This window comes from Aotus nancymaae, unplaced genomic scaffold (genome assembly GCF_030222135.1).
Source record: "Aotus nancymaae isolate 86718 unplaced genomic scaffold, 86718_ANA_hifiasm-v0.15.2.pri h1tg000006l, whole genome shotgun sequence".
NCBI lineage: Eukaryota > Metazoa > Chordata > Mammalia > Primates > Aotidae > Aotus > Aotus nancymaae.
In genome coordinates, this window is record NW_026988417.1 from 37,084,772 (window position 1) to 37,110,670 (window position 25,899).

At 41.2% G+C, this 25,899-nt stretch overlaps 1 long non-coding RNA gene across 1 annotated transcript in view; it reads left to right on the forward strand.

Moving 5' to 3' along the window:
* Positions 1-1,239: 1,239 nt before the first annotated feature.
* Positions 1,240-25,899, forward strand: part of LOC135269686 (uncharacterized) — a 30,297-nt gene continuing 5,637 nt past the window's right edge. Inside the window, exon 1 of the long non-coding RNA XR_010337933.1 lies at positions 1,240-1,977. This is a non-coding gene — a long non-coding RNA (uncharacterized LOC135269686). The remainder of the gene's footprint in view (positions 1,978-25,899) is intronic.

Here is a 25,899-nt window from a genome sequence, read left to right on the forward strand (position 1 = left end):
ACAGCGGAGTTGCCGAAAGGAGCCCTTAGAACCTCCAGATGTCTGCATCTTGGTGACCATGTGTAGAGAAGTCTAGGAAGGCTGGTAGATTTGCCAAGTTTAGGAAGACAGACATTCCCTAGGGCTTGCTCTGAAAACCCTAAGTAATGTGAGTGTCTCCTAAGGTGAGACATAATGACTTTTTATCTTTCTTGCAGGTCCTTAATTAGAGACTCCATAACAGATGCATCATATGAAATGGGACAGGAATTCCATTAAAGGAGGGAGTGAGTAGGAAACTCCTTGGCCAGAACACAATGTTCAACGAATTTTATGTTTCAATGATGTCTTTGCTGCTGAAGACTGTATCTATCATCCAGTAGCTTTTGGTGAAAAACGTTTTAAATAAACAGGAAGGCATTGTCCTCCTCAGGCACCATCAATCACTCTGGCAGTCAATCAGCAAAAACTTTCTGGGGTACCTATCATTCTCTGGCGTTGGGGAAATCGCTTTCACATGCCTTATCTTTTTTATTATCCTCAGGTGGGTAGGACAGATGTCACTCTCTTTCAGGCAGGAACCTGAGAGGCTGAGTGGCATGAGATCACACGGCTTGCCAAGGCAGAGCCGGGGCTGGAACCCAGTTTCCTGATCATCTCTGCACCAGGTGGAGTCCCAGTGCCTCATGCTCTCTGCCATCAGAAGCTCTTTTTTTCAAAGCATGACTTGTGCTTTGAGGTCGCTGTAGATACCATCTTAAAGAGATTCTGTCACTCAACACAAAATCAACTGTGGCAGGAAAAGCCTGGGGCAGCCACCACCTACTGCAGAGAGGAGAGAAAGACAGAGAGAGACAGAGAGAGAGAACGGGAAGGAGGGAGGGAGGGCTCACCAACAGCTGCAAAAGAGAAATGACGGAGACCGTCTCCAGGACTTGTCAGCTTTCAGGGGCTGTATCCTTCCCAGCTCCTTCCTAATCAGCACATCCTCTTCTAGAGAGTGCTTCCCACCACTCCTCTGCCCCCTCTGCCCCCTCTCTCTTAGAGAGCCCTTTAAAGCAGCCCTTTATTTTTAAGCTAAATAAACACACAAGTCAAACAAGCTAGGGCTGTGGCTGTGAAGGATATAGTCACTGAGGTCAGTGGATTGGACAAGTGTGTGTGTGTGTGTGTGTGTGTGTGTCTGGTGTGTGTGTTTGTGTGTATGGTGTTTGTGTATGTGTGTTTGCGTGTGTATATTTTTGTGTGTGGTATGTGTGTGTGGTGTGTGTGTGTTTGTGTGTGGTGTGTGTTTGTGTGTGGTGTGTTTGTGTGTGTGGTGTGTATTATGTATGTGGTGTGTTTGTGTGTGTGTGATGTATGTGCTGTGTGTGCTGTGTGTGTCTGTGTGTGTGATGTATGTGTGTCTGTGTGTGTGGTGTGTGTACGTGTTTGTATGTGTGTGTGTTTTCCAGTATGAGGGGACTCCTGGCCCCCAGCCAAAATTCATGTGTTGAAATCCCAATCCCCAAGGTGATGGTATTGAGGTCCAAAGGGCAGAGCCTTCACAAATGGGGTTAGAGCCCTTACAAACGAGGCCTTGGAGAGCCACCTCACCCCTTCCACCAGGTGGGAAAACAGAAAGCACTCACCAGACACCAGATCTTCCAGCACCTTGATCTTGCGCTTCCCAGCCCCCAAAGCTGTGAGAAATAAATTTCTGTTATTTATAAGCTATCCAGTCTATGGTATTTCTGCTATAGCAGCCTGAATGGACCAAGACCGGCACTTTACAAATGAGAAAACAGGATGGAAAGAGGAGGTGACCTGCCTGCAGCCACACAGCTGTTCAGTGACTCTCAGGACCTGGGTTCCAGTGTGTGCTTCTTAACTATGACAGAGCGAAGGGCACAAAGGGAGAAGAGATCCCAGTGCAGGAAGCCCCCGACTCACAATGGTTCCACTCACAATTTTTCTCCTTTACAACGGTGTGAAAATGATATGCATTCAGTAGAAACTGTGAGTACCCATACAACCATTCTGCTTTTCACTTTCATTACAGTATTCAATGAATTCCATGAGCTATTCAATACTTTATTGTAAAATAGGCTTTGTGTTAGATGATTTTGCCCAACTGTAGGCTAATGCAAGTGCTCTGAGCACCTTTAAGGTAGACTAGGCTAAGCTATGATGTTCAGTGGGTTAGGTGTGCTAAATGCATTTTTATCTTATGATATTTTTATCTTCTGATAGGTTTACTGGGCTGTAACCTCACTGGAAATTTAGGAGGATCTGTACAATCCCACTGATAGATTTCCTGTGGACAGCTCTCAAGGATCCCATTTAGATATTTCAAATGTGGGAAGCAGGGTTTGAATTCTAGCCCTGCCTACATGCTTTAAAAATAAATAAACAGGGCCAGGCATGGTGGCTCACACCTGTAATCCCAGCACTTTGGGGGGCCAAGGCGGGCAGATTGCTTGAGCCCAGCAGTTCGAGACCAGCCTGGCCAACATGGTGAAACCCCATTTCTACAAAAAATAAAAAAATTAGATGGACATGGTAGTGCATGCTATCCCAGATACTCTGGAGGCTGAGGTGGGAGGATCACTTAAGCCCAGGAGATTGAGGCTGGAGTGAGCCAATTTGCACCATTGTACTCCAGCCTGGGCAACAGAGTGAGACCCTGTCTCAAAGAAACAAGCGAACAAAGAAACAGTTCTGTTAGTTTTGACAAGTGCATGCAGTCAGGTAACCACCACAATTGATACAAAGGACAGTTCCATTACTTCAAATTCTCTCATGTTCTATTTGCCATCAACCCTTCCCCCAACTCCCCTGGCAACCACTGATCTGTTTTTGTCCCTCTATTATTTGCCTTTTCAGATGGACATATAAATGGTACACACTGATACATAGATGGACATACAAATGGTACACAGTGTATACCTTTCGAGTCTGGGTTTAGTCACTTATCATAATGCATTTGAAATTTAACCATGCTGTTGAATGTACCGGTAGTTGGTTTCTTTTCACTGATATTTGCTATTCCATTGCATGAATGTATCACAATTTGTTCAACTATACATTAGTTAATGAACCTTCGGACTCGTTCAGGTTTTTGACTTTATAAATAAAGCTGCTATGAATATTCACGTACATACATGTACTTTGTTTTCTCTGGGACGAACACCTCATAGTAAAATTCCTGGGTCATATGCCAAGTATATGGAAAACAACTTTATAAGGAACTGCCAAACTGTTTTCCAAAACAGTCCCGTTTTGCATTTCTGACAGTAATGTGTGAAAGTTCCATTGCTCAGCAGCATCACCAGCACTTGGTATTGCCAGTTACTTTACTCTTTCTGTTTTATCGGGTATGAAGTAGTATCTCATCGTGGTTTTATTTTGCATTTCTTCATCACTGATGATGTGGAACATCTTTTCGTGTGCTTATTTGCCATTTGTATGTCTTTCTGGGCAAAGTGACATAGATTCAGTTCAAATTATCTGTTCACTTATTAAAATTGGATTTTGTTGGCCCGGCGTGGTGGCTCACACCTGTAATCCCAGCGCTTTGGGAGGCCGAGGTGGGTGGATCACGAGGTCAGAAGTTCGAGACCAGCCTGGCCAAGATGGTGAAACCCTGTGTCTATTAAAAATACAAAAATTAGCCAGGTGTAGTGGTACACTCCTGTAGTCCCAGCTACTCCGGAGGCTGAGGCAAAAGAATCACTTGAACCCAGGGGGTGGAGGTTGTAGCGAGTGAGCCAAGATCATGCCACTACATTCCAGCCTGGGTGACAAAGCGAGACTCCATCTCAAAATAAATATATAAAATAAAATAAAATAAAATAAATAAAATAAAATTGTGTTTTGCTTTCTTATTACTGAGTTTTGAAAATTACTTAGATATAATGGATATAAATCCTTAATTATATATACACTGCGAATATTTTTGTCCTAATCTGTAATGTGTCTTTCCATTCTTTTAGCAATGTCCTGGGAAGACTTGAAGTTTTCAAATTTAGGTGAAGCCTAATTTATAATTTTTTTTTCATTTGTGGATTCTGCTTTGTGTTTTATCTAAGACATCTTTGCCTCGGCTAAAGTCACAAAGATTTTTCTTTTATAATCTCATAGTTTTAAGCTTTATATTTGGGTTTCTGATCAATTTTGAGTTCATTTTTGTATATCGTGCAAAATATGAATTGAATTTTTTTTTTACCCAAAGAAAATTTGCATTTGATGAAAACCCTATCCTTCCTCAAATGAAATACTTTTGCACATCTGTCAAAATCAGTCATGCTACAGATGTGTCTAGTTCTGGATTTTCTATTGCTGTTATAATGATCTTTTTATCTACTTTGATGCCAATACCACACTGTCTTGATTACCATAGCTTTATAATGCACCATGAAATCAAGTGATGTTAGCCCTACAGCTTTGTCTTTTTAAAAGTTATTTTGGGCTGGGCACAGTGGTTCATGCCTGTAATTCCAATACTTTGGGAGGCTGAGATTGTATCTCTTGAGCCCAGGAGTTCAAGACCAGCCTGAGCAACATGACAAAACCCTGTCTCTATGAAAAGTTAGCTGGGCATGGTGGTATGCACCTGTAGTCCCATCTACTCGGGAGGCTGAGGTGGGAGGATCACCTGGGCCCAGGAGGTCAAGGCTGCAGTGAGCCGTGATTGTGCCACTGTACTCCAGCCTGGGTGACAGAGTGAGACCCTGTCTCAAAAAAATAAAAATAAAAGTCATTTTGGTTATTCCAGGTTCTTTGCAATACAACATGAATTTTAGAATCGGCTTATCAATTTCTATGAAAATCCTGCTGGCATTTTGATTGGGATTATGGTGAACTTAAAGATCAATTTGGGCAGAACTGGCATCTTAACAATATTGAGTCTTTTGACCCATAACATAGTGTTGCTTTTTACTTATTTATGCCTTTTTAAATTGAGTTCAACAATATTTTGTAATTTTCAGCATGTGTCCTGCACAGCTTTTGCCAGGTTTATTTCTAAGTATTTCTTATATTTGATACGATTGTAAATGATAATTTAAAACATTTTCAATCTTGCATTGTTTATTGCTAAAATATAAAAATGTAATTGATTTCTGAATACTGGGTCTTTATCTTAAAACCTTGCTAAACTCATTTATTAATTTTAATAGTTTTTAGGTTTCCCTCAGATTTTCTACATACATGATCATGTTGTTCATGAATAAAGACGGTTACCTTTCTTCCTTTCTTATTTGGATGCTTTTTATTTTCCTTGCCCTGTTTCACTGGCTTGAACCTCAGTAAAATGTTGAATAGAAGTGTGAATAGACATGTTTGTTTTGTTCCTAATTTAAGGAGAGAACATTCTATCTTTTGACATCACATATGATGTTAGCTGTAGTATTTTTGTGGTTGCTTTTTGTCAAATCAAGATTTCCTGTTTCTGAGGGTTTTTGTCAGGAGTGGGTATTGGCGATAATCAAATGCTTTTTCTTCATCTATTGAAATGCTCATGTAGTTTTTCTTTTTCCTTTTATTCTAATGCAAAACTAACCTTGCCTTCCCAGAATAAACTCCACGAGATTATGATGTTTATTGACCTTGATTTGCTATAAGTTTTGTAAAATTTCTGTATCCATCTTCATGAAGAATTTGGCTTATAATTTTCTTTTCTTAAAATATGTTTGTCTGTTTTTGGTGTCAGAGTAATGCTGATCTCACAGAATGAGCTTGGAAGTATTTCTCCACTTCAGTTTTCTGGAGAAGACTGTGTAAAATTGGCATTATTTATTCATTAAATGTTTTGTAGAATTCCAGTGAAGCCATGTGAACTGGAATTTTCTTTGTGGGAAGGTTTTTGACCATGAATTCAGTTTCATAAATGGATATAGGACCATTGAGGTTAACTATTTTTGTTTGGTGAATTTGGGGTCTTTTAAGGAATTGGTCCATTTTATCTAAGTGATCAGATTCACTGATATAAAGTTGTTCGTAATGTTCTCTTACTTTTGTTATAATGTCTGTAGGATCTGTAGTGATGTCTCCTCTCTTACGCCTAGTATTGATAATTTGTGTGTTTTCTATTTTTCTTGATCAGCCTGACTAGATGCCTATCAATTTCATTGATTTTTTACAAAGAACTAGGTTTTGTTTTATTAATTTTCTGTTGTTTCTGTTTTCAATTTTTGTTTATTTCTGATATTTACTGTTTCTTTGTTTCTGCTTGCTTTGGGTTTAATTTGCTCTTCTTTTTCTATCTTCTTAAGGTGAAAGCTTAGATGACTGATTTGAAGACTTTTTTGTTATTTGTAATACGAGTATTGAATCCTATAATTTCCCTGTGATTTCTGCTTTGGTTGCATCCTAAAAATTTTTTATGTTTTGTTTTCATTTTTATTCAATTTAAAATATTTTCTAATTCCCCTTGTGAAATCCTCTGACCCATGAGTTATTTATAATTATGTTGTTTAATTTCTAAGTATTTGAGGATTTTCCTGTTTTTTTAATATTGATTTCTAATTTAGTTCCATTGTGTTTTGAAAACATTCTTTACATGATTTTGAGTTTTAAATATTTATGGAAGTGTGCTTTATGCCAGAACATTGTTTACCTCGGTGAATGTTTCACATATACTTAAAAAAAATGTGTAGGCCAGGCACAGTGGCTCATGCCTATAATCCCAACATTTTGTGAGGCCGAGGTGGGTGGATCACCTGAGGTCAGGAGTTTGAGACCAGCCTGGCCAATGTGGTGAAACCCTGTCTCTACTAAAAATACAAAAATTAACTGGGTGTGGTATCACATCCACCTCCTGGGTTCACAGAAGAATCACTTGAACCTGGGAGGTGGACGTTGCAAGTGAGCCGAGATCACGCCATTGAAATTCTATCTCAAAAAAAAAAAAAAAAAGAATGTGTATTCTGCCATTTTGAAATCATCTATAAATGTCAGTAGGTCCAGTGGGTTGACAGCGTTGCTCTGATCTATATATAGCTTTACTATGATCTGTCTGCTTGTTCTATTGATTACCAAGTGAAGAGTGCCAAAATTTCTAACTATCTTTGAGGATTTTTCTGATTCCCTTTTCTGTTTTATTAACTTTTGCTTTCTATATTTTGAAGTTCTATTTTAAGATGCATGCACACTTAGGATTTTTATGTCTCTCTGGTAAATTCACCCTCTATATGATTCTGTGAATGTCCTGTTCATCCCTGCTAATAATCCTTCCTCTGAAGTCTGTGCTTCACAGAGTTTTGGCAACCCCAAGGCAGTAAGATTCAAGTGTGAAGGGAACCAATAGAAACCATCCAGAGTCTTTCTCTCTGTCTCTATTTTTATGATGTGGCCTCTTCAAGCATTTCCTGGCACCCTCAGTCCTCTGAGGAAGATGAGTTAAATAAAGCAGGCTTAATGTTGAGACATGTCTTTTGACTCTTAGAGCTAAACTGGTGATATATTTCAGTAATGGTGGGGCTACAGCTGTGGCTACCTGGAGTAAGAGCTGGTGACAGGGATGCTGAGATCTACTAGGCAGGCAGGGCAGTAAGTCATACTTAGGCTTATAGCACACAAGTGTCCTGCAGTTCCCCAAAGCAGGCTTATATCCCAGTCAGCTGCAGACACTCAGGAAGATGGAGTTTACACCCTCAGCTAAAAATCTTCCAGTCTGTAACAAGTGACAGGTAGCCCTTATGGATTTTGGAAGGCTGTATATAGGGATTTAGGTGTTTGGTTGATCTATATAAGCCATAAAGGGAGAGTCCTAGGCTGGGCATGGTGGCTCACTCCTGTAATTCCAGCACTTTCAGAGGCCGAGGTGGGTGGATCATTTGAGGTCAGGAGTTCAAGACCAGCCTGGCCAACATGGTAAAACCCCATCTCTACTAAAAATACAAAAAATCTAGACACCCAGTCACTATGGGAGGAACATCAAGCCAAAGCAATCTTTTGCTCTCAATTAGCCCTTTTCTCTCAGTATTTTTAACTTTGAATTTGCATTATCACGTCTGAAACATAATAAGTGCTCATGAAGAATTTGCTGAATGAATAAATGCCTAACTTTGAGAAACAACGGTCACAGGCCAAAAGGACTCTCCCAATCCCCTCCACCCCCTTTTCTTGAGATAGAGTCTTACTCTGTCACCCAGGCTGGAATGCAGTGGCAGGATCTTGGCTTACTGCAACCTCTGCCTCCTGGGTCCAAGCGATTCTCCTGCCTCGGCCTCCTGTGTAGCTGGGATTACAGGCGCCCACCACCATGCCTGGCTAATTTTTTGTATTTTTAGTAGAGATGGGGTTTCACCATGTTGGCCAGGCTGGTCTTAAACTCCTGACCTCAAGTGATTCACCCGCCTTGGCCTCCGAAAGTGCTGGGATTACAGGCATGAACCACCATGCCCAACCTAGGATTCTCCCTTTTTGGCTTATGTAGATCAGTTACTATGACCATATTCTTTTCTTTGAAGGATATGTGTTAGCTATTGCTATGATAATAGTGTATAACAAACAACTCTAAAAGTCTTAGTGGCTTCTAACATCAAGCATTTTTTTTCTCAAAAGTCAGTGGGTCATGGGCCTGTGGATTGGCTTCATAGCTCTATTTCAGTCTGGGAGGTTCAGGTCTGCTGTATGAGTCTCTCACTGTGGAATCAGCAGGGACATATACTGCTCATGATGCATTTAGAAACTTAAGAGGCTGAACAAAGCCATGAAGGTACAGGAAAAGCCTCTGCCTGCATCGTATTTGCTAACATTCCACTGGCCAAAGCAAGTAAAAACCTAAATGTAAAACCTAAAGCTATAAACTCTAGAAGAAAACAGCCCAAAATTAGGCAGCATACTCTGTCTGCTCCACTAGGAGACATGGCAAAGTCACAAGGCAAAGAGTGCGACTATATAATTCCCATTATATTCCCATCACAAGAGGATAGTAAATAGCTGTGAACAATAATTCAATCTATTACAGATGCCTTCAATAATAATTGTGAAAATCCATGCACATCTGTGTGCCAGGCACTGTTCTAATCACTTTATATGTGCGAATGGCTCAGGATTAATAATGCCTTCTTTGCTGGCTTCAGGGATGGATGAAAACATAAAATTTCAAATTGATTTTTGCTTAGATTTCTAGGGTTACAAAGGAAATTGACAGTTATGTAAGTAATCATATGCAAAATGTACTGAAATTTTAAATTCTGTGTTACAGAACCCCTCATTTCAGAGAGAGTACAAATATTTTGTTGTTATTTTAGGAATTGTCTGAGAATATTTCAGTCGCATTTTTCATTTTCTAAAAGTTTTATGTGCCTTTGGTATTTATGTCAAGGAATATCAATCAGTAAATATGTATTGAAGTTCTGTACTGTACTGTGGGGCTTCCTGCCCCCAGGGAACTTAAGAATTGGCCAAGAGGAAAAGGTATTTCCATGAGGACGAGTTATAGTAATGTAAGGCAGTAAATAACCACAAGTGCCAAATGGCAGTAGTGAGAACCATGGGAGTTCAGGGGAAGAAGACCTGGCCCATGCCTTCGCCCTATGAAAATATTTAAAGTCCTGTGATCAAAGGGTCCATTCAACACTGGGCTTCTCTCTGGACCTAATCATGTTGCTTATTTCCTGTCCAAAGCTTTCTTTGTTCTGGACGTTCAGAAGAAATGTGAATTGTCATACATTACATCACTACCAAAAAGCTCCAAAAAGTTTTCTAGAGAAATAGGGAACAAACCATCTTACATGTTATTGATTAGGTGAACTCATTTGATGTAACTGATCTTTCCCTTTCTCTATCTTCCATTCTTTATTTCATGGTGCCAAAAAAGAGTACAGCCCAGTAAAAGTAGAAGACGCTTGGTCAAAGCTGTGAAACCCATGTCTACGATACCATCTGCCCCTTCTTGAGTTTGGTGTCTTGTTATCTTTGTTTCCCAAGGGTCCCAAGGTGGTTTCTGTTCACACGTGGGGAACGGCAAAAGAATCTGGAAGTTAACTTCTTTTCAAAGCCCTGGAGTTTTTGCCAATTCTATGTCTAAACCAAGGCTGGGTAGAGAGAGGGATATTATGATTCCTGAAACATGAGCACTATGAAAAATTATGTTTGGCCTCAGGATTTTCTCCTTGAATAACATGAGAAGGATAAAGGCTTTTTTTTTTTTACATTTTGAATTTTCTCTCAGCCAGTTCATTATTGATTTCCAGTGTTTTTGTTCAAACACATTATACTTTTCTAGCTTTTTTTTATTGGTCCGTAACCCATATGAAACACTATGTAACATGGAGGTTAGCCTAAGACCTCAGGATCCTTGCAAGTCATAAGACACTTCTAAAGTGGCTCTGGGTTTTTTCCATCCATAAAATAACATACCTGCCTAGACACTCCCTTACCCTGGAAAATGGACGACACTGACTGATGTTTCAACTAATTTCTATAGTCAAATTTTTGGATTGTAAGTGGTAAAATATGCCCTTAGAAACAAAGTAATCATGAGTTTATTTATATTCACTTATGTCTACAGAGAAATCCTCATTTTATTTAAATTTTGAGACTTGAAAAGAGACATGTATGCTCATCTCACTTTGGAACAGTGGATATGAAGTGTGTGAGTTTAATAATCCCTGTACCCACAATCTTGCCATTTGCATCTTTTCGTGATTTTTAGTTACCAGGTTTGCTCATCTACCTCCCTTATGTCTCTGATTCACGTCCTGAAAACCACCATGAACAGAAGCCCCCAAGAGAAGCTGGGCCTTCACTGATTTTATCTTACACTGCCCTCTGTATACCTCTCAGGCCTTTCTTTGTTAAAGAAGAGAGGAGGCAGAGAACGGTGGAGGCAGGAAGAAAGGAAGGAGGAAAGGAGGAGGGAGAGAGGGAAGGAGGAAAGAATAAATGGAAGAAAGGAGAGAGGGAAGAAGAAAGGAAGAGAGAAGGGAAGAAGGAAAGGAAGGAGGGAGGGAAAGAAAGAAAAAAGGAAGGGAAGAAGGGAAGGAAATAGGGAAAAAGAAAAATGCTTTTTATCTAATAAAAGAAAATTCACTAACTCACTAATACAAAAGCAAACAATCCCTCTAAAAATAGGTGAAAGGTTTGAACAGGCTTTTCATCAAGGAAGAGATGTAGATACAAATAACCACGTGAAAAGATGCAAATGAAATGCATCTTTAAAGAAAACGCAAACACTTGCTGTACAGAAAGCCAATCACTCAGATGAGTATTGCCAGGGAAGAAGGGTTTAATCGGGTGCAGCAGCCATGGAGAATGGGAGATCAGTTTCAAATCTGTCTCCCCAACTGGACTAAAATTGAGGGGTTTAAATCATGGGGAAGAGATGTAGCTATGTGTGTGAAGAAATTAGGGGGGATAAGGAAGCAATCTCAGTGAATGAAGGATGTGGCTGGATATGGCAGTCTGGTGAGTTTCAGTCCCTTGTTTGAGGGTCAGTTTTCTGAGAAAGAGACTCAGATGAGACAAATACAAGTTTTAAGACTGAGAGGGTCAACTTCTGTGTTTATTCAAAAAACTTGGGCCACGTATGATGCCTCATGCCTGTAATCCTAGTACTTTGGGAGGTCAAGGTGGGAAGATTGATTAAGGCCAGGAGTTCAAGAGTAACCTGGCCAACATAGCAAGACCCTGTCTCTATAAAAAACAAAAACAAAAAAACTTGATAATATCAGTTATATAACACAACTGGGCCAGTTTCATTAAAACCACAAGATACCACTATATTCCTATCAGGATGGCTTTAAAAATATTTTTAAAAACAGCAAATAAGTGAAAAATCTGGCAACACCAACTGCTGATGAGACTTCAGAGCAACCATCTGCAAAATGGCGCAGCCACTTTGGAAACAGTTTGGCTATTTCTTACAGTCAGACATGCACTTAGAATATGACCCAGCAGTCTCACTTCTAAGTATTTAGGAAACATATGTGAAATGAAAACATATATCTACAATAAACTCTGAGAATATTTATAGCAGCTTTATTTGTAATTATAATAAAAAAACTGAAAACAACTCAAATGTCTATCAGCTCCTAAATTGATATACAAATTATAGTCTATTCATACCATGAACTATTGATTCCTACAAGAGTGTGAGTTACTTTAAAAATATTTATGATAAGTTTAAGAAACCAGATTCAAAACTTTGCACCCTATATGATGTAATTTATATGACATTCTGGAAAAGATACAGTTACAGGGAAAGCAAAGAGATCAGTGATTGCCAGGGGTTTGATTGAAAGTGGAGAGGATGTTGATTACTGAGGGGCTCAAGGGAACTTTCTGGGGGTGATGGAATATCTATACATTAATTGTGTTTTATAGGTTTGTCAAATGTATAGGGTTACATATTAAAAAGTATTTTTTCTGTATATTCAGAATATACCTTAAATAGCAAAGACCTGGAACCAACCCAAATGCCCATCGATGATAGACTGGACAGGAAAAATGTGGCACATATACACCATGGAATATTATGCAGCCATTAAAAATGAGGAGTTCACGTCCTTTGTAGGGACATGGATGAACCTGGAAAACATCATTCTCAGCAAACTGACACAAGAACACAAAATCAAACACCACATGTTCTCACTCATAGGTGGGTGTTGAACAAGGAGAACACATGGACACAGGGAGGGGAGCACTATACACGGGGGTCTGTTGGGGGGGAGTGGGGGACAGCAAGGGGGGTGGGGAATTGGGGAGGGATAGCATGGGGAGAAATGCCAGATATAGGTGAAGGGGAGGGAGGCAGTAAATCATACTGCCACGTATGCACCTATGCAACAACCTTGCATGTTTTTCACATGTACCCCAAAACCTAAAATGCAATAAAAAAAAATAAACCTGATTTTAAAATAATCATTTAGCATTACCAGAACATTAATAGATGCATTTAAAATTTGAAACAGCAAGATAACCAAATCATGTTCAGTGTAGAGAGTTTCGAAAACATATAACAAAGCCAGGTGTGGTAGCCTATTATGCCAGCTACTTGGGAGGCTTAGATGGGAGGATCACTTGAGCCCAGGAGTTTGTGGACAGCCTGAGCAACATAGTGACACCCTCATCTCTAAAAATAAAAGAGAAATAAATAAAAAGAGAAAACCTTGATCAGCCAGAATTATAATACCCACAGATGCTAACGACTTGATGTTATATATGTATGTATATTTAGATATATATATTATATAGTTTATATTATATACAAATATATATTATATATGAATATATATTCAAATATATTACCTAATGTAATATATATATGTGTAAATTCAAATTCAAATATATATATATATACACACATATATTTGAAACAGGATCTCGTTATGTTGCCCAGGCTGAATTGCAGTGGCTATTCACAGGTGCAATCCCATGACTAATCAGCACAGGAGTTTTGATCCGCTCTGTTTCTGATGTGGGCCAGTTCACCTTTCTTAGGCAACCTGGTGGTCCCTGGCTCCTGGAAGGTCACCACATTGATGCTGAACTTGGTGCAGACACCCGATCCATAATAGCATGCTACAGCCCAGAACTCCTAGACTCAAGCAACACTCCTGCCTCAGCCTCCTGAGTTGCTGGGACTGCAGGTATGCATCACCACACCTGGCTTGATGCAATGCATTTTTAAACTATAAAGCTTGCTTTGACTTCTTTTTCTTTTGAGATGGAGTCTTGCTCTTTCGGCAGGCTGGAGTGCAGTGGCACAATCTCGGCTCACTGCAACCTCCGTCTCCCTGATTCAAGTGATTCCCCTGTCTCCTGAGTAGCTGGGAATACAGGTGCGTGCCACCACACCCGGGTAATTTTTTGTATTTTAGTAGAGACCGGGTTTCACCATGGCCAGGATGGTCTCGATATCCTGACCTCATGATCCACCCTCCTCGGCCTCCCAAAGTGCTGGGATTACAGGTGTGAGCCACCGCGCCCGGCTGCTTTGACTTCTTAACATCTTACATGAATGTTCTCCTACACCATCATTTTCCATGGCCTCATGAAATTCCGTTGTGCAAATGTACCACAGATTATATAAAGAATTCTCTATTGTTGTTCGTTTAGGTTATATATAATTTGTCACTTTCATAATTAGTGTTTCAATAAGCATTAGTATATACATATCCATGATTTTTTTTGGATAAATTTCTAAGAATGACATTACTGGCTCAAAGGAAAGGTACATTTTTAGGGATATTGATATAGATATTGTCAAATTGCCCTACTGAGAGTTTGCATCAATTTATCTAAGTTCATTTTTAAGCTCTCTTTATCCACAGTTTACAACCTTCCTTCTAAATTCATCTGGTCCCCTATTAAGAGAAAAATTCTAGCCAAGAAACAAAACATAGAGAACTTTATGGAGGGGTATATGGAGAGGCAGGGATCAAGAATCATATGATAGACCCCAGCCTTCTCCTTCTGTCCCCTGCCTTCCTCATTTACCATGTGTTGGAGCTTACTTTTTTCCCTCATGAAATAAACTTAATTTATTATTATTCTCACAGATAATTTCAGTTTAGTTACCAAGCTAAGGACTGAAGTTCAATGAAAAATAAAATCAACCTGACATTTAATTTAGCATACCAACTTAATATGCAATTTCTGATCAACATTTTGTGCATTGAAAACCCTTTGTCAAGGCCCATTCCTGATTTCTAGAACTTTTTAGAGGTTTAGGAACCCAGGTTTGGGCTCAAGGATCTAATGCAAATTGCTTTTGACCAGGAGGAAAGGCCCCAGGTTCTAGAGATGACCTCCTCGCTGGCTGGTTCTGAGCCCTCGATCGTATCATTTAGCCTTCTCGAGGCCTCATGTGCTCACTAATTACAATTAGTGAAGTACAGACTTGTCTCTCCCACCTGTTTTTATGAGGCTAAAATTAGATGATGCTACCAATTGCATCTCAAGAGTATCAGTGGTGATCTGAACATGCACATGTATCTTTACTGTGTTTTATTCTTGTTGTGATAACCCTGGAGACCATTCCCAATAGGACTAGCTTCAGGTGCTCGAGCATCCTCAATTCCACTCCCACATAGAGGTGAGTGAGGTCATTCCTTCCCTCGCTGGGCGTCAGGTCATACCTGGGTGCTGTGGGGTGGTGTTCTCAGAGAGATCCTTTCTGACCAGCCTCTGAGATACAGTACTTTGATTGCCATTTTTAAAATTTCTGCAGAGTTTGGTCTTTACCTTGAGATAACAAAAAGCTGTTCTGATTACATTTAGGGAAATTGGGAGAGCAACAAGGTCAGATCTGCATCTTAGAAAGAACGCTGGTGACAGTGTGGGGAAGAATCAGAGGGGTGCCCATGTTACCAGAAAGGGGTCCTGATTCAGACCTTAAGAGAGGCTTCTTGGACCTCATGCAAGAAAGGAATTCAGGGTGAGTCCATAGCATAAAGTGAAAGCGAGTTTATTAAGAAAGTAAAGGAATAAAAGAATGGCTACTCTGTAGACAGAGCAGCCCCAGGGGCTACTTGTTGCCTATTTTTATGGTTATTTCTTGATAATATGCTAAACAAGGGGTGGATTATTCATGCCTCCCCTTTTCAGACCATATAAGGTAACTTCCTGATATTGCCATGGCATTTGTAAACTGTCATGGCGCTGGTGGGAGTGTAGCAGTGAGGACGACCAGAGGTCACTCTTATGACCATCTCGGTTTTGGTGAGTTTGGGCTGGCTTCTGTACTGCAACCTGTTTTATCAGTAAGGTCTTTATGACCTGTATCTTGTGCCAATCTCCCATCTCATTCTGTGACTTAGAATGCCGAGCTGTCTGAGAATGCAGCCCAGTAGGTCTCAGCCTCATTTTACCCAGTCCCTAATCAAGATGGAGTTGCTCTGGTTCACATGCCTCTGACACCATAGTTTACCTGTTTGCTCCTGGCCCCGTCCCCCACCTCTCCTGGCTCTGTCCTGTGTCACAGGAACCACATTTCCCAGGCTCCCTTGCCAACTGGCTTCCAGATGGATGGGCCATTGGAATGCACTGGCAGAAGACTAGAGGGGAGGGAGCTGGGGAGAAGCCAGGGTATTCTCATCCCCCTGCCCTTGGCAGCATCTCCTGCTGCATTTCTTCATTTCTTTTGCCCAAGAACCCTCCCTCTACCACCCCATTTCCTGCCAGGCGGCTCCAGCCTCTGGTCTCTGGCAACCCTGCTCCTCCCAGCCCTAGGAATGGTAGCACTTCCTGCAGATGCTAATCTTTGGATTGCCTAAGGCCCCCTATTGGCCTCTTAGCTCTTCTACCCGCTGCAAACCATGTCCCTGAGTTAAATTCCCTCTTTTTGGAAATAACTAGAGTGGCTTCTGTTTTCCTGATTGGACTCAGATGGATACAGTGGGGAACCATAGCAGACAGTTCAGTTCAAAAGAATTTATTAAAAGCTAGGGAACAGGCATAGCCTCCTGAGGAAAATCAGCACATAAATAGACAATGTCCACATGCTGTTATACTAAGTGCATCACAGAAGTGTATGAAAGGAGACCAGTGACAGGGACGTTGTGACTGCAAAGGTCCAGACAAATTATATTAACAGCTTGAACAAAGGCAGCGGTGGGACTGGGGGCAGTGGCTCACACCTGTAATCCTAGTACTTTGGGAGGTGGAGGCAGGCAGATGACCTGAGGTTGGGAGTTCTAGACCAGCCTGGCCAACATGGTGAAACCCTGTCTCTACTAAAAATACAAAAAATTAGCTGGGCATGGTGGCACTCACCTGTAATCCCAGCTACTCAGGAGGCTGAGGCCAGAGAATCGCTGGAACCTGGGTGACAGAGTAAGAGTCCATCTCAACAAATAAATAAATAAAATGGCAGAGGCAAGTGATTAGAGAAAGGACTTGATCATCAGTTGGCTGTGGAACATGAGGGAAAACAGTGAAAAAAAGCCCCTGAGATGGTTGGTTTTGCTTTCACCACTTCTAGATACTGAACTTCTCTCCATCCTTCAAAATCCAGTTCAAAAACTACCTCAACCATGGCTTTTAAAGCCCATATTCCCCAAAGGAAATTCTATTCTCCTGTCTCTGTGCTTTTGTAGAACTTTTTCTCACCACTGTTGTAGCACTTGTCACATTTCTCTCGTATCCTGATAACTTGTCCGTAATAAGAGCTAACACTTACAAAGTGCTCATTATATGCCAGACAAGTATTAACATGTTCATCACTTTATTTTCACAACAGCCCTATGAGATGGAGATGTTTATTATTCTCTGTTTTACAGACGAGGAAACTGAGGCAAGGAGAGGCTTAAGGATTTGCACAGGGGCACACAGGTAGTGCGTGGCAGAGCCAGAAACGAGTGGGTCTTCAGCGGCTATGCTCTTAACCTCCATACTGCAAAACATTCTACACTTTTACTGTTTTCCTACATTAAGCTCTCCAGGAGCTAGTTTTTGGATATTAAGAAGCACATATTAACCCATTTCAGTTTCTTGAACACTCCGGGCCTTTGCACATGCTGTTGCCTTATTGAAAACACTGTTCTCTGCTGTTGCACAGTTGCTTCCTTTCATTCTTCAGGTTTGGGTTTAAGTGCTACCTCCTGAGCCAGATCCATCCTGCCCATCCTAATGAACCCAACCCCCTCCCTCTCATGTTGTTCTCGAGTACCCTATTGATGTACTTACTTGTTTGTTTGCTTATATAGTTTCTGCTTCCCCAACTAGAACAAAAAGTCCCAAGAAGGGAGAGAATATGTCTGTTTTATTCATCACTGTTTGCTTAGGGTGTTCGGGGCTCCTAGCACATAGTAGAAGCTCAGAAAATAAGGAGGGATGATTTCTTCTCACTGAAGTGCATAAACATGTCCTTACTCTCATACCACTAATTTCTTAAGAAATGATTCTGCATATGAATTAGATAAAGAAGGAATCAGCCAGAAGTTAGGAACAGGGAATTTTTTAAAAGATCCAAAATGTCCTAAAGGTAAGAAAAGAATGATATTAACAAGGTCTTCTCAAAGAGAATAGTTCTGATGAGCCAATCAACAGAATATATAATTTCCCTTTAAAAATAACTAAGTCTATTTGGCCTGAATTTAGCTTATATTTCATTAACATATGTGAGATGAACCCAGCTCATATTTTTGTTTGACTGAATCCTGAGTGCTTTCTCAAAAATTCCCCCATACCCTCACTCTTACTCTCTTGATGAGGTGCTGTGGAAAACCAAGATGTCAAGGTGTGATACAACTGGTGAATTTCATGGTTATTCACGACATCTCTGATTTTAACCTCTGTTTGACTGCAAATATAAATATTGCGATTTTGAGATTATGTTATGCTGTTTAACCAGAAAGCTAATTATAGCAGGAAGGCTGTATGATAGAGACAATGTTTGTCATTTAGTTATAAAATCAGCATACGCAGGCCCTGTTTTCGTTCATAGATTATTGCATGTATTAGGGAATCAGTTAAATGCCAAAACTACAAGATACCAACAACTTTTGAATTTTAGCTGAAGAATTTGAATATTTTAAATAATGCAGTTCTTTTGTATAATGTACTCTGATTTAGGAGCTGTTATCTGACTAATAATAGTACAAAAACTAAAGTAGGAAAAGGAGTTTTAAAAAAATCTTTAATTGGTAAATAAAAACATAAGATACAGGGAAAAGAAGTTTGGGAAGTCTTCCAGGGATCCTCCCTCGTCCCCGCCCTCCTCACAAAATATATTAATCAATCAGCAATTATTTGGTCAGTAGTGTGATTAGGTCAAAATATGCTACAGGGAATTCATATTTATGTTTCTCCAATCCTTGGGAGCCAATTTTACAGACTGGCAAACTGAGGCACAGAAGCAGCTGAGTACTTCAGAAGGTCATTTAGTACTTTGCTACTCAAAAGAGTAATCCTTAGACCAGAAGCTTTTTAGAAATGTAGAATCACTGGGACCCTAAGACCTGCTGAATCAAACATCGACATTTAAACAAGATCCCCAGCTGATTTGAATACTCATGAAAGTTTGAGAAGCACTAATGTGGTGAAACATGCTGGTAGTGGGATTGTAATCTTCATCTTATGGTGCAGCGAGATTGCCACCACCTTGGGTCTCGGCTGAGATGTCACCTTCTCAAGGAAGCTTTCCATGACTTCCTAATCCTGTAATTGTTCTTGCCCTGTGATTTCAGAGCACCCCACACTTCCCAGTCATACCAAGTGTCACATTTTACAGCCAAGCAGAGCAGACCATTCAATAGGCAGTTAATTACTCAGGATCACACGTGTTGTACCAGGTGCTCAGTACTCATTGGATAGACCAAAAAAGGGCCATGCCTTCAATGATGTCATCTTTCCAAACAGTTTCATTGAGAAAAACACCAAGCACATTTCTGTCCTGAGGATTACTATTTTGTACCTGGTTTTGGAATGGCATCCACTAAAAGGCTTCTGACAATTGGCTAACTACCCATTTCCCTTTAGAGCCCTAGCCTGCCATTTATGAGGTCTAGTTGATGAAGCTTAACAGATGGGAATGACCACACCTCTAGTATCATCCCAATAAAGTCCAGTAATTAGGGCAGTACCTTGCCTAATATTTTCAGCCCAGAGGGCCCCACCCTGTCCCCTAATTACCACAGTCCACAGGGCACAACCCCAGGAAACAAACAAGGAAGTCCTTCTCCACCAGCTCTTCCTCAGCTTTCTGCCAATTTACAGAGTGGCACTGTCTTTTATTCCAAAATAAACTGTTTTGGGGTTTGGAAATGAATTGTCACCTCTTTCTAAATGATATTTTGAGGCTCTGCATTTAACAGCATTTGCAATTATCAGAGGTCACCTAGCCAGTTGGTGAGATTCATGGGCTGTTGTAGAGGTAGAGGGGTGCAATCCTTGAGAAAGCAAGGAGTTTGCAAAGAAACTATACGCATGCGCGTACACAAACACACACATAAATGTTCACGGAAGATGTGAGAATTGGCTTCAGAAGCTTTTCAACTTTTCAAAACAAAGTGGCCAGTTCTTCTCCAGGTGATTTTTAAATTTTACCTGGGATTAAGGCACCTCAGGACCTAGGTTAAATTTATTTCCAGTCTCCTTCCTATGTCAGGCTGGTACCTATTTAACACTTTTCTGAAGATTGGAAAAGGGGGGTAAAATGATAGCCTAAAAGAAAATGGGGAATGCTAGGGGATAAAGTTTGGGTAAATTTAAGATATCTCAGGGAGCACAGGATCAGGGTTGGGCAGCGGTCCTGAAACTGCAGATAAGAAGCTATTCAAAAGTGGAGACGGCTGGGCGCAGGGGCTCACGCCTGTAATCCTGGCACTTTGGGAGGCTGAGGCCGGCAGATCACGAGGTCAGGAGTTTGAGACCAGCCTACCCAACGTGTGAAACCCTGTCTCTACTAAAAATACAAAAAAAAAAAAAAGCTAGGCATGGTGGCGTGTGCCTGTAATCCCAGCTACCCAGCTACTCAGGAGGCTGAGATAGGAGAATCTCTTGAACCTGGAAGGCAGAGATTGCAGTGAGCCAAGACTGCACGACTGCACTCCAGCCTGGGTGACAGAACGAGACTCTGTCTCAAAAAAAAAAAAAAAAAAAAGTGGAGAGAAGTGTATGAATGTAAAAGTTTAGATATAAAAAATTGGAGTGGCCCTGGGAGACATTCCCTATGTACGCTGCTGAACTACTTTTCTAGAAATTCCATTATAAAAGAAAGTATTTTCTATACTGGCTTAAATTTAATTCTCTCTAGAGGCAACAGAATGGATTGCAGGACCTTTATATGGACACTGATTTTACTTTTTTTCAATTCTCTGATCCCCATTCTCTGGCACAGGACCTGAAAGGGGCATGATTTCTGTTGGCCCTTTGCTTTTAGTCATCATATCCCTTAAAGTTACCTTCTTTCGAAAGTCTTTACAAGCAAACTAGAAATAGATTTCAGAACCCCTTTTTGTCAGAAGGAAGGGAGGAGAATTGACATTTATGAGTTCTTCCTAAGTGCCAGCTTGGTCTAGTTTTCCTTTGTTTATCTTATTCTACTGAATTTTATGAGAATGGTGCTTGTTTGCGACTTATTGGTATCCTTCATTTATGCCTATCTTTTCAGGTGAGGAAATTTTACAAAGATTAAGTAATTTACCCTCTGCTCATGCTGCTATTAACTCCAAACTTATACAATACTTTTTTCCTTTATCCATGCTATTTCTAAACTCCATTTCTTTGAGGCTGGGCACAGTGGCTCACACCTGTAGTGGCTCACACCTGCCTCAGCACTTTGGGAGGCGGAGGTGGGTGGATCTCTTGAGGTCAGGAGTTCGAGACCAGCCTGGCCAACATGGTGAAACTCCGTCTCTACTAAAAATACAAAAATTAGCTGTGCGCAGTGGTGGGCACCTGTAATCCCAGATACTCAGGAGATAAGGCAGGAGAATTGCTTGAACTCGGAGGCGCAAGTTGCAGTAAGCTGAGATTGCAACACTGTAGTCCAGCCTGAGTGAAGAGTGAGACTACATCTCAAAACAAAACAAACCTCCATTTTTTTGGCATGCACATAGATAGACACACAGACACAAGCACAGGCAGACAGACACACAAAAGCTGTTCTCAACACTGAACTATGTATAAAGATTTTTATTTAAATCTGTATTAGTTATCCAAACAATTTATAATGACTATTTTTGTGCTCTATATGGTTGGGCTCCAATATTGGGATTAGATATTTTCGTTTAATGATATTGTCAATTCGTCAAGGGAAGGTACTGCATTTTCATTCATTTCTGTTTCTCCTCTCACCAGTCCCCAGGCCCTGGCACATCCAGTTCTTGCATCAGTAGCCATTCAGTACACGTTTCAAAACTGACCAGGGACATGAGACCTATCTATTGAAATTGCTTTTCCACAATCTTCAAAAATCCTGGCAAGGAAGCCCATAAGAGGGTTTCCCATTTGTAAAGGAGTACCCACTGCTGATGCCTTTCATTAGATTGCCATTTGGCATCAAAAGAGCTTTTTAAAAAATTAAGTTTCACAACCCATGTTCCCGCTTAGAATTCTGAATCTCCTAAAAGGAACTGGAAGTCTTTGTCGACAGCTAAGGATATGGCTGGGCTCTTACGGCTCTGGCCTTGTCAAGCCCTTTTCACGGCTGTGAGATCATAATGCATGATGAGTCAGGATGGGGCCTAATGGCCCAGTGACATCAGGCTGAGACACTGCAGGGATCTAAATATGACACTGGCAGTCTGTGCCCTGTTTTGCATATCTTACAGGATTCTAACTGCAGTTGGTAATTAACCAGATTTTAAAACTATTTCCCTTATGTTGCCATGTTAGATTTTTTGCAATCCTCTCATGGATTTAAAGCAGTGTGTTAGTCAGGGTCCTGGTGGGAAAACTGGAGTGTATGCTAATGGGGTAAATAAGAAGAGTGTTTTAAAATATATATATTTTTTTCTTTTTAGAGACTGGGATGCTACCGAGGAGTGTAGTCTTTTCCCAGGCACAATCCCACTATTGATCACCACAGGAGTTTTGACCTGTTCCATTTCCAATCTGGGTCTTCTCTTCTTCCCCATCACTTCCATCTTGAAGCACATGCTCCCTGAATTGGGCCAGTGAATGGGTTCATTCATCTTTAAGCAGTCCGGTGGTCCCCTGCTCCCGGGAGGTTGCTATATTGATCCCAACCACTGGAACATTAGTGTGGACACCTGATCGACATAGCACATTACAGCCCAGAATTCCTGAGTTTAAGCAATCCTTTTGCCTCTGCCTCCCATGTAGCTGGGACTGAAGGCATGTGCGGCCATGCTTGGCCAGAAGAGTGATTTTAAAAGTATGATTTACCAGGGAATGAGCAGAATCAAGGGAAACTGACCATGGACAGAGCAGGAACCTGGGGTTAGCAGCACCAGGGCGCAGTTACCACTCTGGCCTGAAGAGACAAGAAGAAGGATTGGTTACTGGAACCTGGAGAAAATAACTGCACACAGAGAGCCACTGTGGTCTTGGGGTAGAAACAGAAATTCACCTTGAAAGGAAGGAGCTAGGGAAATAAACTCCTTGACTCCACTCTCTGTTGGCTGGACACGTAGAAGCCAGAAGGCAAGTGACTCATGATCCGGTCCGTACAAGTCAGCCGCTCTGGGCACAGGGCAGTGTGAATTAAGGTGAAGAGAACCTGCAAATAGATGGAAATGTCCAGCAAAGCGGCTTTTCTCAAATATTCTTGTTTGGAAACTATTTCTGTTGACTGTTAACAAATGTTCTTTAAGAAAAATAGAGATGTAGGAGGAGATTCAGTTTGGAAGAATCACAGTTAAATAAAGTTAAACAGATCCTAGGAGTTCAAGACCAGCCTGGCCAACATGGTAACACCCCATCTCTACTAAAAACACAAAAATTAGCTGATCGTGGTGGCAAGCGCCTGTAACCCCAGCTACTCGGGAGGCTGAGGCAGGAGAATTGCTTGAACTTGGGAGGCGGAGATTGCAGTGAGCCAAGATCATGCCATTGCACTCCAGCCTGGCAGGCAAGAGTGAGACTGAGTCTTTAAATAAATAAACAGGTCTCTTCGGTATTTCTTGGAAGCTCTAAAATGCAAATGTGTGTTGTGGGTCTTTAATGGAAATGGTCTATGTCTCAAACTTAGTGTGTCATGCAATCCTTTATTCAAGAAGCATCTTGAAGACTTGTGTCACTAAGAACTTGCTTTAGTTTAAAACTCATTGATTAAAGCAAAAATATCCAAAGAAACAGACTGAAATAATAATGACAAATCAGGAGATCTTGGAAATGGGTGTTGCTAAGTTATAGATAATGATATAATTTTTAGCAGTCAATGGAAAGTGACCCCCAAACCAAAAGGGAAAGTCACCTTTTATTTCACCTGTCTGTGTTTGGTTTGACATGCAGGAGTGAGAGGCTCACATATAGAAGGCTTTGCCAGTTCCCATGATGTCAGCCGCCACACGGCTGACATCCCTCTCTTCTTTTTTCCTAAGACTGTGGAAAATGCCAGTTTCCTCTCAAGACCACCCCCAGTTGCCCCATTACCCTCTGCATTGTGCGGCTTGCCTGCCCCTGGCAGCAGGACAGCCTGACTCTCAGGAGAGTGGAACTGGCCATTGAGTCAACCCATTTGGGTTTTCCTTGTCACTCAGCTCTCTGAGACACAGTGTGGGAAAACCAGTTAACCAACCAACAGCTTACCCACTGATTGATCATCGATTGCATAAACAGTAGTTTCCTATCTAATGATGACTAATAATCCCCTATTTATATACAATCTTTTACCATTCTGAAAGTTTTCTGTGTTGTTTTCTCATTTTTGCCTCACAACAGCTCTGCGAGATGTTAATTGTGGCCCTTTACCAATAGGGAAACTGAGTCTCTGGGAAGTAAAGTGACTTACCCAATGTCACTTGGGAATACTGGGACTGGACACTGAGTATTTTGGTTCATAAACTGATGCTTTCTCTATCTTGTTGGCTATGTAATATGAGGAAAAGAACTGTTCTCTAAGACTTACACTGCCTTAAGGGATATGGCATAAACTCAAACAAGGAATCTACCTTTCTAGTGCTCCCTTTCTCTTGCAGATACCAGAGGGAGAGAGAAAAGAGAGGTCACATTTTCAAGTCCAGTTCTAGTTCTCTGTTGCTGATAAAAGGATAGCAGCTGGCCTGTCCTGTCCAGGGCTTAGCATGGCACAGTAATAAATCTTCAGCTGTGCAGTGGTTTCTTGAGAACCATCTAGGGGAGGTGGAGACAGATTCATCTGCATTAAAAAATGAATTGAATTTGGGGTGAAAGGAAACCAGGGTAAGCGGGTAGAAAACAGAGAATAAGAAGGTTTCAGTCAAGATGGAGGTGTCAAAGGCATGGCAGGGGGCGTCACTGGGAACATGATGGAAGGAAGGTCCACGGTTCCATCGGAAATGTTTAGAGTTTGGGCTCCGTAATTGTTTTCAGAACCTCATTTGAGCCTGGGCAAAGGGTGTTTTGGAGGAAATCAATGGAGAGCGGCTGCATGCTTCTGGTGGATGCAGCCCGAATAGTACAGCAAGGCAACCCATTCACTGGACTAATTCAGGGAGCATGTGCTTCAAGATGGAAGGGATGGGGAAGAAGAGAAGACCCAGAGATCCCCTTCCTGACCCCAGGAAGATGTAGAGGCACAAGTGCTACCAATCACATGGGATGGAGCCAAACAGTTGCGTGGGCTCTCCAAACAGCCAAATACTTTAACATTTGGGTAACTGCTACATGTCTTTCGGTTGGGCCATCACAGTGGTACGATTATTCCAGAGGAATTCCTGGCTCCAAGACACCCACTTTCCAAGCCTCAAGCACCAAGAGTCTCCCGTCATGTTCCCATCAGTGAGAAAACCCTTGCTTCTGCTGACGCTCCTGACTCCAAAAGTGCTTTATGTTGTGATACTTGCAGTTACAGGAGGGCTGCTTTTGTTTGTTTGGCAAAGCGCTCAGCCTCAGCTGACCTGGGCAGGGCTTCCAAGTGCCTGTCGGAAGTCGGCCTTCTCTTGTGAATTCTGTGCCTATTCACGGCCTCATTCTCACTGCTTCCCAGGAAGCCCCGACTCTGCACACTGGATGGGACCTCCCAGGACTCCACACTTCTCTGGGATGCTCGTTGGCTAATCATCTGTCCTCTGCCCTTCTACAAAGTGTACTTTTCCCATGATTCATTTTTCTCATCTGGTTAAGACCTTGTTTCAGAGGTTTTAGCCACTGTAGCTAGAAAACATCACACAGGAACGCACAGTGCCCTGCGACACATGAGCGCAGAGTGGATTAGGCAATGATCTACTGCAGAGGCTGAAAAATGCCCTACTTCTCAGAACCTGTGAGTGTGTTATGTTACATGGAAAAATGGTAAAATGAAGAAAAGGAAAAGGCAAGATAAATGCTTGGTTCTGTATCTTTATTTACCAATTATTTTTAAATGAGCTGGTTTCCTAG